This window comes from Globicephala melas, chromosome 18, assembly GCF_963455315.2.
Source record: "Globicephala melas chromosome 18, mGloMel1.2, whole genome shotgun sequence".
Classification (NCBI taxonomy): Eukaryota; Metazoa; Chordata; class Mammalia; order Artiodactyla; family Delphinidae; genus Globicephala; species Globicephala melas.
The window spans coordinates 17450023-17464038 of record NC_083331.1 but is presented as its reverse complement, the minus strand read 5'-3'; the positions used below and the strand labels follow the sequence as shown (position 1 = coordinate 17464038).

The following is a 14016-nucleotide window of genomic DNA, read 5'->3' as shown; positions in this document are numbered from 1 at the left end:
TTACTTAACCTCTCTGTGACTTAATTTCCTTGTCTATAAATGAGGTTAATAACAGTATCCGTTTCATTAGGTTATTTTAAGGATTAAAAAAGTTAATCTTTGTAAATCTCTTAGAACAGTACTTGGTACATAAAAAAGTACTATAATAATTTTTAAATAGAATTTATATAATTTTGAAAAATACCATTTTAATAATGAATGTAGATAACACTGCAAGGGTACTTTTTAAAAGGTTGGAAGTTGGCTTTTAATATATCTTTTTTAGGGAAAATCGATTGTGTCATAAATGATAGAAGTGTGAGAAAGAATGTGCAGCTAGTGAACCTGCCCACCAGATTGAGTCTGAAGCTTTACATTATGATTCCAGGCAAGGCTCTGGTTTCCAGGGTGCAGAAAAGTATCTGACATTTTTTTTCTCATTTTGGAAAGCTTAAAAACAACCACCCCAAATTCAAATGCCCAAATCTTCAAAGAATTGTGTGCTTGGAGCATTTTAAATGTACCTGCCCCTTGCAGTCTACTGTTTCAGAGAAATCATGACTTTATTTTTGAAGCTGGCTCTTAATCAGCTTCCTCCCTTTTCCTGAGTGTCTCCATCTGAGCCAGCCATTGCTGTATTCTGCTTGTCTGTTGGGGCTGCAGGGAGTGGCTGGCAAGAAAGATGAGCAAGGATAGTCTGTCCAGGCCACATGGGACATCTCGACTCCAGGGTCGGCCGTGGAAAAGGTGGGTCCCTGCCCTGCGATAGGCCACTAGGATCCAGCTGAGGACCAGGTCAGGGCAGTCGGGCCCAGCTCTAAGGGGCTGTCACTGGATAGGTCAAAGCAGCTCTAAGAGGGCAGAAGAGGCAGCTCTTGGATCGGAATTAGAGGCCCTACCTGGGGAGAAGCACAGCAGAAGAAATGCCCTAGGGTCTCACCTGAGGAGAGGAGTGGCGGGAGGTCTCCAGGAAGAGAAAAGAGTCCATAAAAGAGGTCCTTGCTGTGAGGGGGCAGGGCAGAGAAGCTGTCTGGGAAGAAGAATGGCTGGTCTACAGTTGGGTGGGGGGCTCAGATCACCAATAATCAGGGAGATCTGGTGAGGCAGAAGAAGATGCTATCAGGAAAGTTCCTGAAGGGCCCGAAGCAGGCCCTAAATTCCCCACAGGCAGCTCTTCACATGCTACCTGGAGGCCACCATTGGGAGGCTTTGAAAGAAGATACCGGGTTACCTATACAAGCACTCGCCAAGCCAGGTGACCCATTGAGAGAAGCTGCTAATTGTAACAGAGGCAAAATGTTATCTGTACTAAGTTTAAAAGAGTTTTCCAGGGGGAAATGAGGACAGGCCAATGCAGCCAAAAAGAGCTGGGTGTTGGTTTTGCAGAAAGCTAAGTTACACTGACAAAGAGGGTTGCCAGGTGTCCTGTATTGAACCAGACAGCATGGTATTTTAGGTTCTGGTGTATTAAAATGCAGCAAATACCTGTTTTTTAAAAAATCACTATTATTTCAGATATACTTTTTCTTACATTTTGATTGATTTTTAATCAGCAGAGGTTTGTAATTTCAGCTTTTATTTACTCCTTCTGCTAACTATTAAATGGACAAGCACTACTTAAAGGAGCCTTATGATCCTTTTGAAATGTGAGGAATTCTTTTAGGTATCTGTGTGCAAGTAAACTGTTCCAAGACTAATGTTAAGTATTCTGTTAAATAAAGTAAATGTCTGTCCCTTAGGAGGGGAGGGTACACTCTACAAAACAATTTTTTCCCTCAGTCTCTGTGGTGTGGATATTTTTGTAATCCTAGGAAATAGTTATCTTTAGGGCAATAAGAAGAGCTAACATTTATTGAGTGTTTAGCATGTGCCTGACACTGTGTGAGCAACGGTTGTCCTCTACCCTCTTTCTCACAACAATCCCGCGAGAGGTGTTCTAATTATCCTCATTTTACAGAAGAGGAAACAGGCTCAGAAAGATTAAGTATTGAGGCCAAAAACCTAGATGTTATTCTTTTTTTTTGGTTTATTATTATTATCATTATTATTTTGTGGTACGCGGGCCTCTCACTGTTGCGGCCCCTCCCGTTGCGGAGCACAGGCTCCGGACGCGCAGGCTCAGCGGCCATGGATCACGGGCCCAGCCACTCCGTGGCACGTGGGATCTTCCCGGACCGGGGCACGAACCCGTGTCCCCTGCATTGGCAGGCGGACTCTCAACCACTGTGCCACCAGGGAAGCCCTGTTTATTATTTTTTAAAATTTATTTTTGACTGCATTGGGTTTTCATTGCTGCTCATGGGCTTCCTCTAGCAAGCGGGGGCCACTCTTCGTCATGGTGCGCAGGCTTCTCATCACAGTGGCTTCTCTTTTGGAGCACGGTCTCTAGGCACATGGGTTTCAGTAGCTGTGGCTCCCAGGCTCTAGGATGCAGGCTCAGTAGTTGTGGCTCGCGGGCTCTAGAGCGCAGGCTCAGTAGTTGTGGTGCACGGGCTTAGCTTCTCCACGGCATGTGGGATCTTCCCGGACCAGGGCTTGAACCTGTGTCCCCTGCATTGGTAGGCAGATTCCTAAGCACTGTGCCACCAGGGAAGCCCTAGATGTTATTCTCAGTTCCTCTTTTTTTTCTCAGACGCCTCATTATTAACAAATTCTGTCAGCTGTAACACCAAAATATATCTAAAAATCTGACCTTTCTTCACCCTAGCTGAAGTCCTCATTATCTTTCTTGATTAGATGTTGCATTAACCTCTGACTGCCCCCGAGGCCACTCTTACCCCCGGTACAATCTTCCATGCACACTACAGCCAGAGTGGTATTTTTAAACTGTAAGTCAGACCACATACTCTCCAACGACTGTCCTTCACATATAAAATAAAGTGGGGGACTTACAAGGCCTTACATGAGCTGGTTCCTGGTTGCTGTGTGCAGTCTTCATTCATTTAACAAAAAATTATTGACAGCCTACTATGTCCCAGGCACTGTTCTAGATGCTGGGCATACTGTTCCTGTCCAGAGCTTACATTCTAGTGGGAGGAGACAATAATCAAAGAAGTATGTAGGATGATACCCATTATCTTGTAATAAGCTATAATGGAGCATAATCTACAAAAATACTAAATCACGAGGCTTTACACCTGAAGCTAGCACAATATTGTAACTCAACTATACTTCAATTAAGAAGAAAAGAAATATGTAGGCTATCAGATGGTGGTGAGTGCTATGGACAAAAGTGAAGTGGGAAAGGAGAATAGGAAGTGTGAGTGGCAGTGAGGGGCCACTGGGTGGCTGAGCAGATGACCAGGAAGGCCTCCTGAGAAGATGACAAGGGAGCAGACACTGGAAGAAGAGGAAGGAGTGAGTCAAATGGATTCTGGGGGAACATTCCAGGCAGTGGGGATGGCAAGTGCAAAGGCCCCAAGGAAGAGGTGTGCTTGGCATGTTTGAGTAACGGCAAGGGGGCCGATGTGGCCAGAGCAGAGAGAGTAATGCAGCGGGTAAGCGGAGGGCAGAGAGGTCCTGGGTGTGGTCGGGGAAAGCGCAGACCATGTAGGAACTTGTAGGTCCCTCTCCTGCTCCACTGTAGGCATGGGACTTTGAGTGGGTGGCTGGGCAGCCCCGGGAGGAATATGAGCAGTGCAGTGATGTGACTGGGTAGCAGGGCAGCAGTGGCTGCAGGGAGACTTGTTCAGAGTCAGAGGTGGGAGCGATAAGGGTGGCATGGGCCAGGATGGTGGCAGTGGGGGAAAAGGGTTCAAATGTTGGTGATGAGCCTGTAAGTGAGAAGCGAGAATTAACCGTTGGATTTACTACGGTGAAAGATTTAGCAACGGAGGCAGTTTCAGTAGAATGGTGGCTCAAGCTGGGCTGCAGAGGGTTCAGAGGAAATGGGGGGAGAGGAAGTGAAGACAGTGAGTGAAAGTGGTTGTGCTGTAAAGAATGTCAGAAAATGGGTGGTGGCTAGAGGTGCAAGTTGGGTCAAGAGAAGCCTTTATTGAAGTGGAAGAAATTACAGTGATTTCTTATGATGATGGGACTGATGGAAGAGGAGGAAAGAAACTTGCTAGAGCAGGAGAGGGGGTGAGTTTGTGTACCTTTGGAAGGCCTTCAGCCCCCGTGATAGGAGGGGAGGTGGGGATATGGACACAAGCACGGGTGGGTGGGCAGGTATCGGGGTGGGAGCTTGTGGGCCTCCATTATTGTTTGCTTCTATTTTCTCAGTGAAATAGGAAGCTCATCAGTGAAGAGTAAGGGTTGGGGAGGAAGTGTTGGAAGTTTGAGGAAAGAGAAAATGGTATGAAGCTAAAAGGAGTTGAATGTTTACTTAGGGGAGTGATTATAATAATGGATGTCATATCTAAGCTGGTTAAAGAGGGACGTGAGGACATGAGGGAGGACGGGAGCAAGCAAAATGTAGTGAAACAGTAGACTACAGGATTGAATGGAGTTGGGGAATTTTTGGAGTTGGGATTGGAAGACGGGAGGTGATGGTGAAAAGTGGGAGGCTTCACGTGCCACCAGTCTCTCTCCTACACTCTGTGTCAGCTCACTAGCCTTCTTCGGTTCTTCTAACACTTCACATTTGTTTCTGCCTCAGGGCCTTTGCACTTGCTCTTCCCTTCACATCTTTGCATGATTTGCTCCCTAACTATGCTCAGCTTTCTGCTCTGTCATCACATCCTCAGGGAGATTTTCTCTGCTCATGTAGGTAAAAGGCAGCCTCTGTCCCCTGACCCTGTTTCATTTTTCCTTGTGGCATTTCTTGCCACCTGAAGTTATGCTATATTCATTCATATGTTTACATTCTGTGTCTCCCACTAGAATGTAAGTTCCACAAGGGTAGGAACATTGTCTTGTATACCACTGTATCCCTGATACGTAAAAGGCACTCAGTAAATAAATAAATTTAAATGAATGGTGAATACATGAACTTCCCAAGGTCACTCAGCTAATAGGTGATGCAGGTAAGATTCCCACCCAGCACTCTGGCTCTAGAGCTTTTGCTCTTAAACACTCAACAGAGAGAAAGAAGAACTAGAAGGAGAGAGAAGCTGCTGTAGCCCTCTTGGAGCTTTCAATCTCTGAGATTTTAGGAGCTTCCCTATAGATGGAGTTTGAGGGGAAGAAGGAAAATACTCCTCTACTGGAAGCTTTATTGGAAAAGGCAGAAGGTGAAAAATAATTTCCTGGATAGAAAAACAGAAGGACAAAAACAAACCAGTAACAATGTACAGGTCTGAGATTGGAGTATTGATCGAAGGCCACTTAAGACTTATTTATGATTTCTTTTTCCAAAGAAAATGCATTAAGGCAGTGCTTTTGGAATTAAAATTTAAAAATTATCCATTTTTTAAAAGAAAGAGAATTGCAGTCAATCTGGTGGTGAAAGCAAAGGGTGAGACTTTAAGTTCATCTTTCTTGGGAGAGCAGCTGGTTTAGAAGATAAAGCTATGCAGATGTAGGGCTTCCCTGGTGGTGTGGTGGTTGGGGGTCCGCCTGCCGATGCCAGGGACACGGGTTCGGGTCCTGGTCTGGGAGGATCCCACGTGTCGCGGAGCAACTGAGCCCATGCGCCACAACTACTGAGGCCCGCACTCTGGAGCCCACGAGCCACAACTGCTGGGAAGAGGCTCGCGCACTGCAGTGAGGGGTGGCCCCCGCTCGCCGCGACTGGGTAGGGCCCGTGTGCAGCGGCGGGGACCCAGCGCAGCCAAAATAAATAAATAAAATTGAAAAAAAAAAAAGCTATGCAGATGTAAAGCAAAGATTTTGAACCATCCCTTTTCTGGGTTACACTTACATCTTTAGTTTCATGAAGGATGACTTGAAGCAGCCACACTTGTGATGCAAAACTTATTCCTCAGTGTTATTTTCCACTTGTAAATTGGTTGGATCTACTTGAGTCAAACTGTGCTTTTGTAGACTTCGTTGCTTCTTTTGGACGTGTTCTTTCAAATTAGGTTACAGAAACAAGAGCTGAATTATATACACAGCTGCAGAAATAGACTCTACTTTCAAATGTAAGATGAAAAATATGAAAATTGAGAGAGTTCCTTTAGTGTTGAAACTGCCCAACGTTCTTGGTAAAGTTCTGTTTCTTAACGCAGTCAGAAATTGGTGGGTGGGGTGGCCACATGGCCTGAGGAGTCAGGCAGGCCCCCTTTAGAGCAGAAGTTGCAGTCACTCAGATGGATGTTTGAATCCAGTTCTGTTCCTCATAGTTGGATGACCTTGGTCAAGTCATTTAACCCGGTTACTTTCCTTACTTGCAAGAATCCATGTGCCCAGAGCTCCCTCATGGGGTGCTGTGAGAATTAATTGAAATGATGTATGCAGTGTCATGGAGTGATTTGCTTGATAATTGGAAGTCATTGTGTAAATTGCTGGCAGACTACTTCTTGCTTTTGTGCACTTGTGTTTTTGTTCTCACTCTGTTCATAGACAGCATGACGATATAATTTAACCTCCACACTGGGACTCTTTTGAGAATGAAAGGGACACCAAACCAGAGAGAACTCTGGGCTTAAGTCAAGATTCTCCTCCAGGCAAACCAAGATGTTAGGGTCACCCTCCCGAAGACTGAGAAGCCTGTAGGAAGGAGGTGCCTGCCGGAGGGACAGAGAAGAAGGGGATGAGGTGGGCAAAGACGGGTTTTGTCTGTATTGGCATGCTGGTTAGGAACTAGAAGTCAGTTTGAAACATATTAAGAACAGAAGAAGCCCTCTTTCCCTTCTCTCCTGCCACCTTATAATTTGGCGACGGACCTTTCTCCATTGTGCCCAGATTCGGCTGGAGATTAAGCCAGCACGTGCCAAGATGGCATCAAATCACAGGGGTAGGCTGGGGACCCCAGCGTGGTTATGAGTAGGCCGTTTCTTCTGAGCCAAACTACGGGGATTTATGCTACTGTGTTTATTTCTCTTTGTTACTTGCCAGCACAGTGATACCCAAACCTGCAAGAATTTAAGGATAACTGACATTACTTTAAAATACCCATTCCCAGGCCCCCACCAGAGAACTGAAGCCAAATCTCCTGACATTCCGTATATTTAAATGAGTGTCTGGGGCAGTCTCTGTGACCGGCAAGGTTAGGAAACATTGCCCTTGCCTTGAGAAAAGCTGTTTACCAGTGGTCCCCAACTTTTTTGGCAGCAGGGACCAGTTTCATGGAAGACAATTTTTCCACAGACTGGGTGGGGGGAGGGTGGCTCAGGCGGTAATGGGGAGCTGTGGGGAGCGGTGGGGAGCAATGGGGAGAGGCAGATGAAGCCTCGCTCGCTGGCCCGCTGCTCACCCCCTGCTGTGCAGCCTGGTTCCTAACAGGCCACAGACTGGTACTGGTCCGTGGACCCGGGGTTGGGGACCCCTGGGTTAAACTTTCTGGCTTTGACTTGATTGTGCCACGGGATATTAAGAAATGTCTTTTGTCATCTCACATATGGGCCTCAAATATGAAAGGAAGAATCAATCCGAGGAGGCTCTGATGGAGCAAAGATGATGAGTGTCCCAAAATACAGACAAATCTCCAGGACAGGGTGTAGGGTTCTGTTGTCTGTCTGCTTCTGGCCCTGCACTCACTGGGGCCTTTTTCAATGTCAACTTTGGAGGAGCTGAGCCTTATATTTATTATAAAAGCAGTGATTCCATGTCCTCATACTTTATTTAGTTATTGCTCTTTCTCTTCTTTCCCCATCATGCTTCCGGAAAGAATTGTTCATACCTCCTGTCTCCATTTCCTTAATTCTCATTCACTCCTGACTATAGTGGAATGAAGCCTGGCCTGGGTGATCTGCCCTGTGTGATCCTGAGCAGGTTAGTGAATCACTCCAGCCTTAGTTTCTCCACTTGACTTCTACACGAGATAATGCATTTCATGCCCCCTACCCACCTTTGCCCCGCATAAGGAGATGAACTTTCTCTTCCTGAAAGCATTAGAGACCTAACTGTAAGATTCAATTATTCAGTTATTTTTCAGGGCTCAATTTACTTTTCTCATCAACAGCTAAGACCATACTCAGTTTTTGAAATTCTTATTTTTTTCTTACATTTATGTCATTTTTCCCAGTTTTTGCCTCCTGGTTCTTTTTCCTTTACATATACCTTATACTTAGATGTATCAATGGAATTATGTGGCCATTAGAAAGTATCTCTATAAAGACTGTGGAAAGATGATTACTTGAACGTCTTAAGTAGAAATAGTGCAATGCAAAATGCTACATGTTAAAAATAGGTAAGGTGCTGTTGGTCTTAAGAAGGCATTATGGCCACATGACCAAAGATAACAGAATCTTACCCTAGACTGTGGCCACACCCACACTCACACCTAAGATCCCTCAGGGACACAAAGGGAACGTAACAAATGAGAATTAAAGTATCATTTGCTATGTGTACTCTGGTAAGCTGGGCCTGAGCACTGCTTTGGGCTTCACATCTGAAGACTTCCTCTATCTTCCAGGCATAAATAAACTCTTACCTCGGCAGGAGCGCATCAGATATGTATGCCTGGTTCTCTGCCTGAGAGGGAACAGATCCTGGTTTCAGCAGTGAACAAAGAGGCAGCAAAAAAGATAAATTCTCGCTTGAGTGTGCTGGAGCAGGCTCACATGACTTGAGAGCTGATTCTGATAACTCTTTCCAACTCTGCAGTCAGCATTCAGTGAACTCAAGTTGACAGCTTGCAGTCAGCCATGGTGGGAGAATTTACAACATGGAAACTGGTAAACACTGCGAAGTGTGGCTCCCTATCCCCCACCCTTGCCCAAAGCTGCGTGTTAACTGTTGATTAGCACACCACTGGGAGAGGCAGAAAACATGTTACTCCCCTACTCTGAGCTGGCTCTGGTTATGTGCACCACTCTTTCATTGCAGGAAGAGATAGCAATGTCTAGATTCATTATCTGCAATAATAAAGATGATGATAATGACGATAAACACTTAGTGAGCACGTCTAGATGCTGTGCTTCACTGTACCAAGTGCTTCCCCTGCATAGCCTTAATATATACTCAAATGACTTTATGAAATAGGGACTGTCATTACCTCTATTTTACATATGAGGAAATTGAAGACCAGAGTAAGTAATTTGTCAAATGTTCCACTGCTGATGAATAGAAGATTCTGGATTCCAGTCCAGGCAAGGCCTCTCTAGAGTCTCAGCTCTGATCTCCATGACAACCCCTTCCTGTGGAAAGTAGGAAGAGAGGTTGGAAAGTGTCATCCCCAACTAGCAGTTGACAGCATGTATTACTATGATAGAAACATTAGATGTTACGGAAAAACCTGAATGAACTTTCTGACCAACCCAATATTTAAAAGATGCATCCTTGTGTATTGTGATACAACTTTTATATAAGATTTTCAAACTTGCAAAATAATACAACATATTTTCATGGATATTTACATATGTGGTAAAAGTGTAAAAACATACATGGAGATAATGTGGGTACCTGGCTATTTTTTATGTTACCACTTTTTTGTATATTTAAACTATTTTGTAATAAAAATTTAATGTATTTCTATATAAGGTAATCCGATTGGTTTTAATGTGAGATTATAGGTAGTTCTACTCATTTATTTTATTTAAAAAATTTTTTTAAAGATGTTTATTTATTTATTTATTTGCCACGCTGCACAGCTTGCGGGATCTTAGTTCCCTGACCAGGGATTGAACCTGTGCCCCCTGCAATGGAAGCACGAAGTCCCAACCACTGGACCATCAGGGAATTCCCTCTAATCATTTATTTAAAATTTTTTAATATTGTTGTATTGTCCTTTCTTTTTTTTTTTCCTTGGCTGCATGGCGTGGCATGTGGGCTCTTAGTTCCGCCAACCAGGGATCGAACCCATGCCCCCTGCATTGGGAGTATGGAGTCTTAACTGCTAGGGACTGCCAGAGAAGTCCCAGTATTGTCCTTTCAATTACAAAAATTTTTAAAAGAGTGAGTGCATGCTAAAACTGGTAAAACCTGAATAGCCTGTAGTCTATTTAGTTGTCAATGTTAATTTCCTAGTTTGGGTACTGTACTATGGTTATATAAGATGTCATCATTGAGAGGAATGAGTAATGCAATGGATCATTATTATTTTAAATGGATTAATAAATAAAGGTTATTTTATTTATTATTCTCAAAAAGTTCAAGAATCTCGGGGCTTCCCTGGTGGTGCAGTGGTTGGGAGTCTGCCTGCCAATGCAGGGGAAACGGGTTCAAGCCCTGGTCCGGGAAGATCCCGCATGCCGCGGAGCAGCTGAGCCCGTGTGCCATAACTATGGAGCCTGCGCTCTAGAGCCCGCGAGCCACAACGACTGAAGCCCGTGTGCCACAACTACTGAAGCCCGTGTGCCTAGAGCCTGTGCTCTGCAACAAGAGAAGCCACCACAGTGAGAAGCCTGCACCCTGCAACGAAGGGTAGCCCCCGCTCGCTGCAACTAGAGAAAGCCCGCGTGCAGCAGCAAAGACCCAATGCAGCCAAAAATTAAATAAATGAATAAATAAATAAATTTTTAAAAAAAGTTCAGGAATCTCTGTTTTAATGGAAACTTCCTCTAACCCCCAGGTACTGTTAGATGTTTTATTTTTTATGTTCCATCCCTCTATCATAGCTCTAACCATATTGTAGGTTGTTTATATATAAAGTACTCTATACATTTAAGCGCTATTCTTTTTCTCCAGGAAACTTTGATGGGCCATAAACTTTTTTCCATATTTAAGAATTGGGATATAATTCATATACCATAAAATTCACCTTTTAAAAGTGTATAATTCAGTGGGTTTTAGTACATTCACAAGGTTGTGTGACCATTACCACTATTTAATTCCAGAATTTTTCATCACCCCAAAAAGAAACCTTGTAACCATTAGCAGTCACTTACCATTCTTCCCTCTCCCCAGTCCTGGAAATCACTGGCTAACATTCTGTTTATATGGTTTTGCTTCTTCTGGACAATTCATCTGAATGGAGTCACACAATATGTGGCCTTTTTGTCAGTTTCCTTTCACTTAGCATGATGTATTCAAGGTTCATCCATGTTGTAGCATGAATCAGTATTTTGTTCCTTTTTTATGGCTGAATAATAGTCCATTGTATGTATATACCACATTCTGCTCATCCATTGATGGACATTTGAGTTGCTTCCTTTTTTTTTTTTTTTCTATCCTGAATAATGCTGTTATGAACATTCAGGTTAAAGTTATTGCGTGAACATATACTTTCAGTTCTCTTGGGTATACATCTAGGTGTAGATTTGCTGGATCATACAGTAACTCTATGTTTAATCTTTACAGGAATGGTCAAACTTTTTTCCAAAGCATGGGCCAGCAACTTTAAAAGAACTTCTTTTTTATTACTATAAAAGTAATACATTATATAACCATTATAGAAATGTTCAAAAATTCATTAAAGAATCAGGATAAAATAAAAATCATTCTCACTTTTTACTATTTATGGATAACAACTGTTAATCCTGTGATGGCTTTTTAATATGTGCATATGCATGCACACACATACACACAAATAATCAGTACCATGCTCCATATAGTTTTGAAATTTGCTTTTCTTCACATAATAAAAGAATTTTTCAAGTTGTTAAATAGCCTTCTAAAACATGATTTTTAAATGGCTACATATTATTATTTTGTTTGAATGTACCAGGATTCATATAACTCATGTCCTTTTGATGGATAATTAGGATATTTCTAATTTTCCCTTGAAAGTTCCATAACAATATCCTTGTTATACAAATTATGTTTTTGATTCTTTTCTTAGGATACATTTCTAGAAGTTGAATTAAATATATATATTTTGAGTGTTTTTGATACAGATTACCTAACTGTCCTCCAAAATGTTGTATCCATCTATGTTGGTTTCCAGCAGCAAACAGGATGGCCTGTGCCACTCAATGCTGGCCTACTTGTCATTAAAAAAAGGCTGTATAAGTGTTTTGCTTGGTATTTCTTTATCAATGAGAGTGAAATTTTTTTCGCATGCTTATCAGTCATTTGTATTTCTTCTTTTTGTGTCCTGTTTTTCGTGTTCCTGGCTTGTTTTTCTACCTTTTGTTTGATTTGTTATTCATTTGGAAGAGAACGTAGTCATATACATTGCATGTATTTGTTCTAACTGAGTTTGTGTTTTTTACAAATTTATCTTTTTTCTTTTTTATACAGTATAAAAGTAATAGAGACTCGATGTAAAAATACAAAAAGATTATAATAATATAAAACATAGATACTGAACATTTCCCATTTCCATCTTCTCACATTGATAACTTGGTGTATATTCCCCCAAATGTTTTTTCCTATCAATATATTATGAATTACATTTCCTTTCAAAATTGGACTCATAGTATATATACTGTTTTTAACTTGATTTTTCACTTATTATATCTTATACATATCTCATTGTTAATACGTACTGCTTTATAACTTCTTTTAATAGTTATATACTACTATCACTATATTGTATTTTTAACATAAAAGTTTTTTTTACATTTTTATTTAGTCATATCATTAAGTCTTTTTTTTTTTTTTATGGCATATTGCTTAATTTTTATGCTTAAAAAGAAAGTTCCCGGGCTTTCCTGGTGGCGCAGTGGTTGAGAGTCCTCCTGCCGATGCAGGGGACACGGGTTCGTGCCCCGGTGCGGGAAGATCCCATATGCCACGGAGCGGCTGGGCCCATGAGCCATGGCCACTCAGACTGTGCGTCCAGAGCCTGTGCTCCGCAATGGGAGAGGCCACAACAGTGAGAGGCCCGCGTACCGCAAACAAACAAACAAACAAACAACAAAAAAAGGGCTTCCCTGGTGGCGCAGTGGTTGGGAGTCCGCCTGCCGATGTAGGGGACACAGGTTCGTGCCCACCCCGGTCCGGGAAGATCCCACATGCCGCGGAGCGGGTGGGCCCGTGAGCCATGGCCGCTGAGCCTGCGCGTCTGGAGCAAAATTCTCTGATGGACTATTCAAAAAATTATCCTTTTTTAAAAAAATTTTTCTTTCTTTTTTTTTTTTTTTGGCTGTGCTGCACGGCTTGCAGGATCTCAGTTCCCTGACCGGGGATTGAACCCAGGCCACGGCAGTGAAAGCACTGAATTCTAACCAATAGACCACCAGGGAACTCCCAAGTTATCCTCATTTTTAAGAGACAAGCTCTACTGTAAAAGACTACTGACACATCTGTGTAAGCTATAGGAGGAGTATGGAAAACTTTGTTTTGCAGATAAAGAGGGAAAATATTGTTTTGATAAAATAAAATATATTAGAGTGCCTATTTTAAGTGAATAAAATTCAGAATACATTACCATTTCATCTGGTGTTAACAGGTAATTTTTAGAAGTTTGAAATATACCACTAATCTCTGAAAAAGAGAATTCTTACTTCCCTAAAACATTCATGAAAAAACAATTATTATCACTGGGTTAGGTGCTGGGGCTGCAATGATGAGAAAACACGGATAAACACACTCATACAAACGCACACAATATCTGACTTTACGGACTTTACAGTCAAGTGGGGAGAGAAACATTATTAAATTATTACACAAATAAATATATAATAACAAACTTTAGCGTGTGCAATGGAAGAAGAGCATAGGATGGTATGAGATGATCATGAGGGATCTGACCTTGGCCTGGAACTTCTTGGAAAGCTTGACATACCTGGGATGTGTCAGTTGTGCTGTGCTTGGGGGATGAGGATGACGAAGAGGAATCTGGTGGCCAGTGAGGGGGTTCCTTCAGGAGAGAAGGGACTTCGGGAGCAGGAATCCTGAATCTGGAAGGAGCAGGGGCCTCGAGCAACAACACAGCGGCTAACACAAATGCCTGCAGAGAGGGAGGACTGTGGGAGAGGAAGAAGGGGCATACCTCGCTAAAGTGTATTTAAATTTAAAAATGGTGTAACTACGGGCTAACAGTTTGTGATCCCTGCTTTACAGGGATTGTGAGAGTCATTAAATGTTAGCTGAAGTCCTGACAGTGTCTTGAACCTGAGTGTTCAAAGAATTACAGAACTTAAATGCTGGGTACAACCCAGCAAGAGTCCC

The 14016-nt window shown here is 42.6% G+C and overlaps 1 long non-coding RNA gene across 2 annotated transcripts in view; it reads left to right on the top strand.

The window, feature by feature from the left end:
- LOC132593863 (uncharacterized) overlaps nt 1-10657 on the top strand; it is a 28558-nt gene extending 17901 nt beyond the window's left edge. The window contains exons 2-3 of one of the 2 annotated variants that reach the window (XR_009559838.1): nt 7688-7791; nt 10111-10657. This is a non-coding gene — a long non-coding RNA (uncharacterized lncRNA). Of the gene's footprint in view, nt 1-7687; nt 7792-8434; nt 9764-10110 lie in introns of those variants that run through there. The other variant, XR_009559837.1, reaches the window with a different exon arrangement.
- Nucleotides 10658-14016: the final 3359 nt, after the last annotated feature.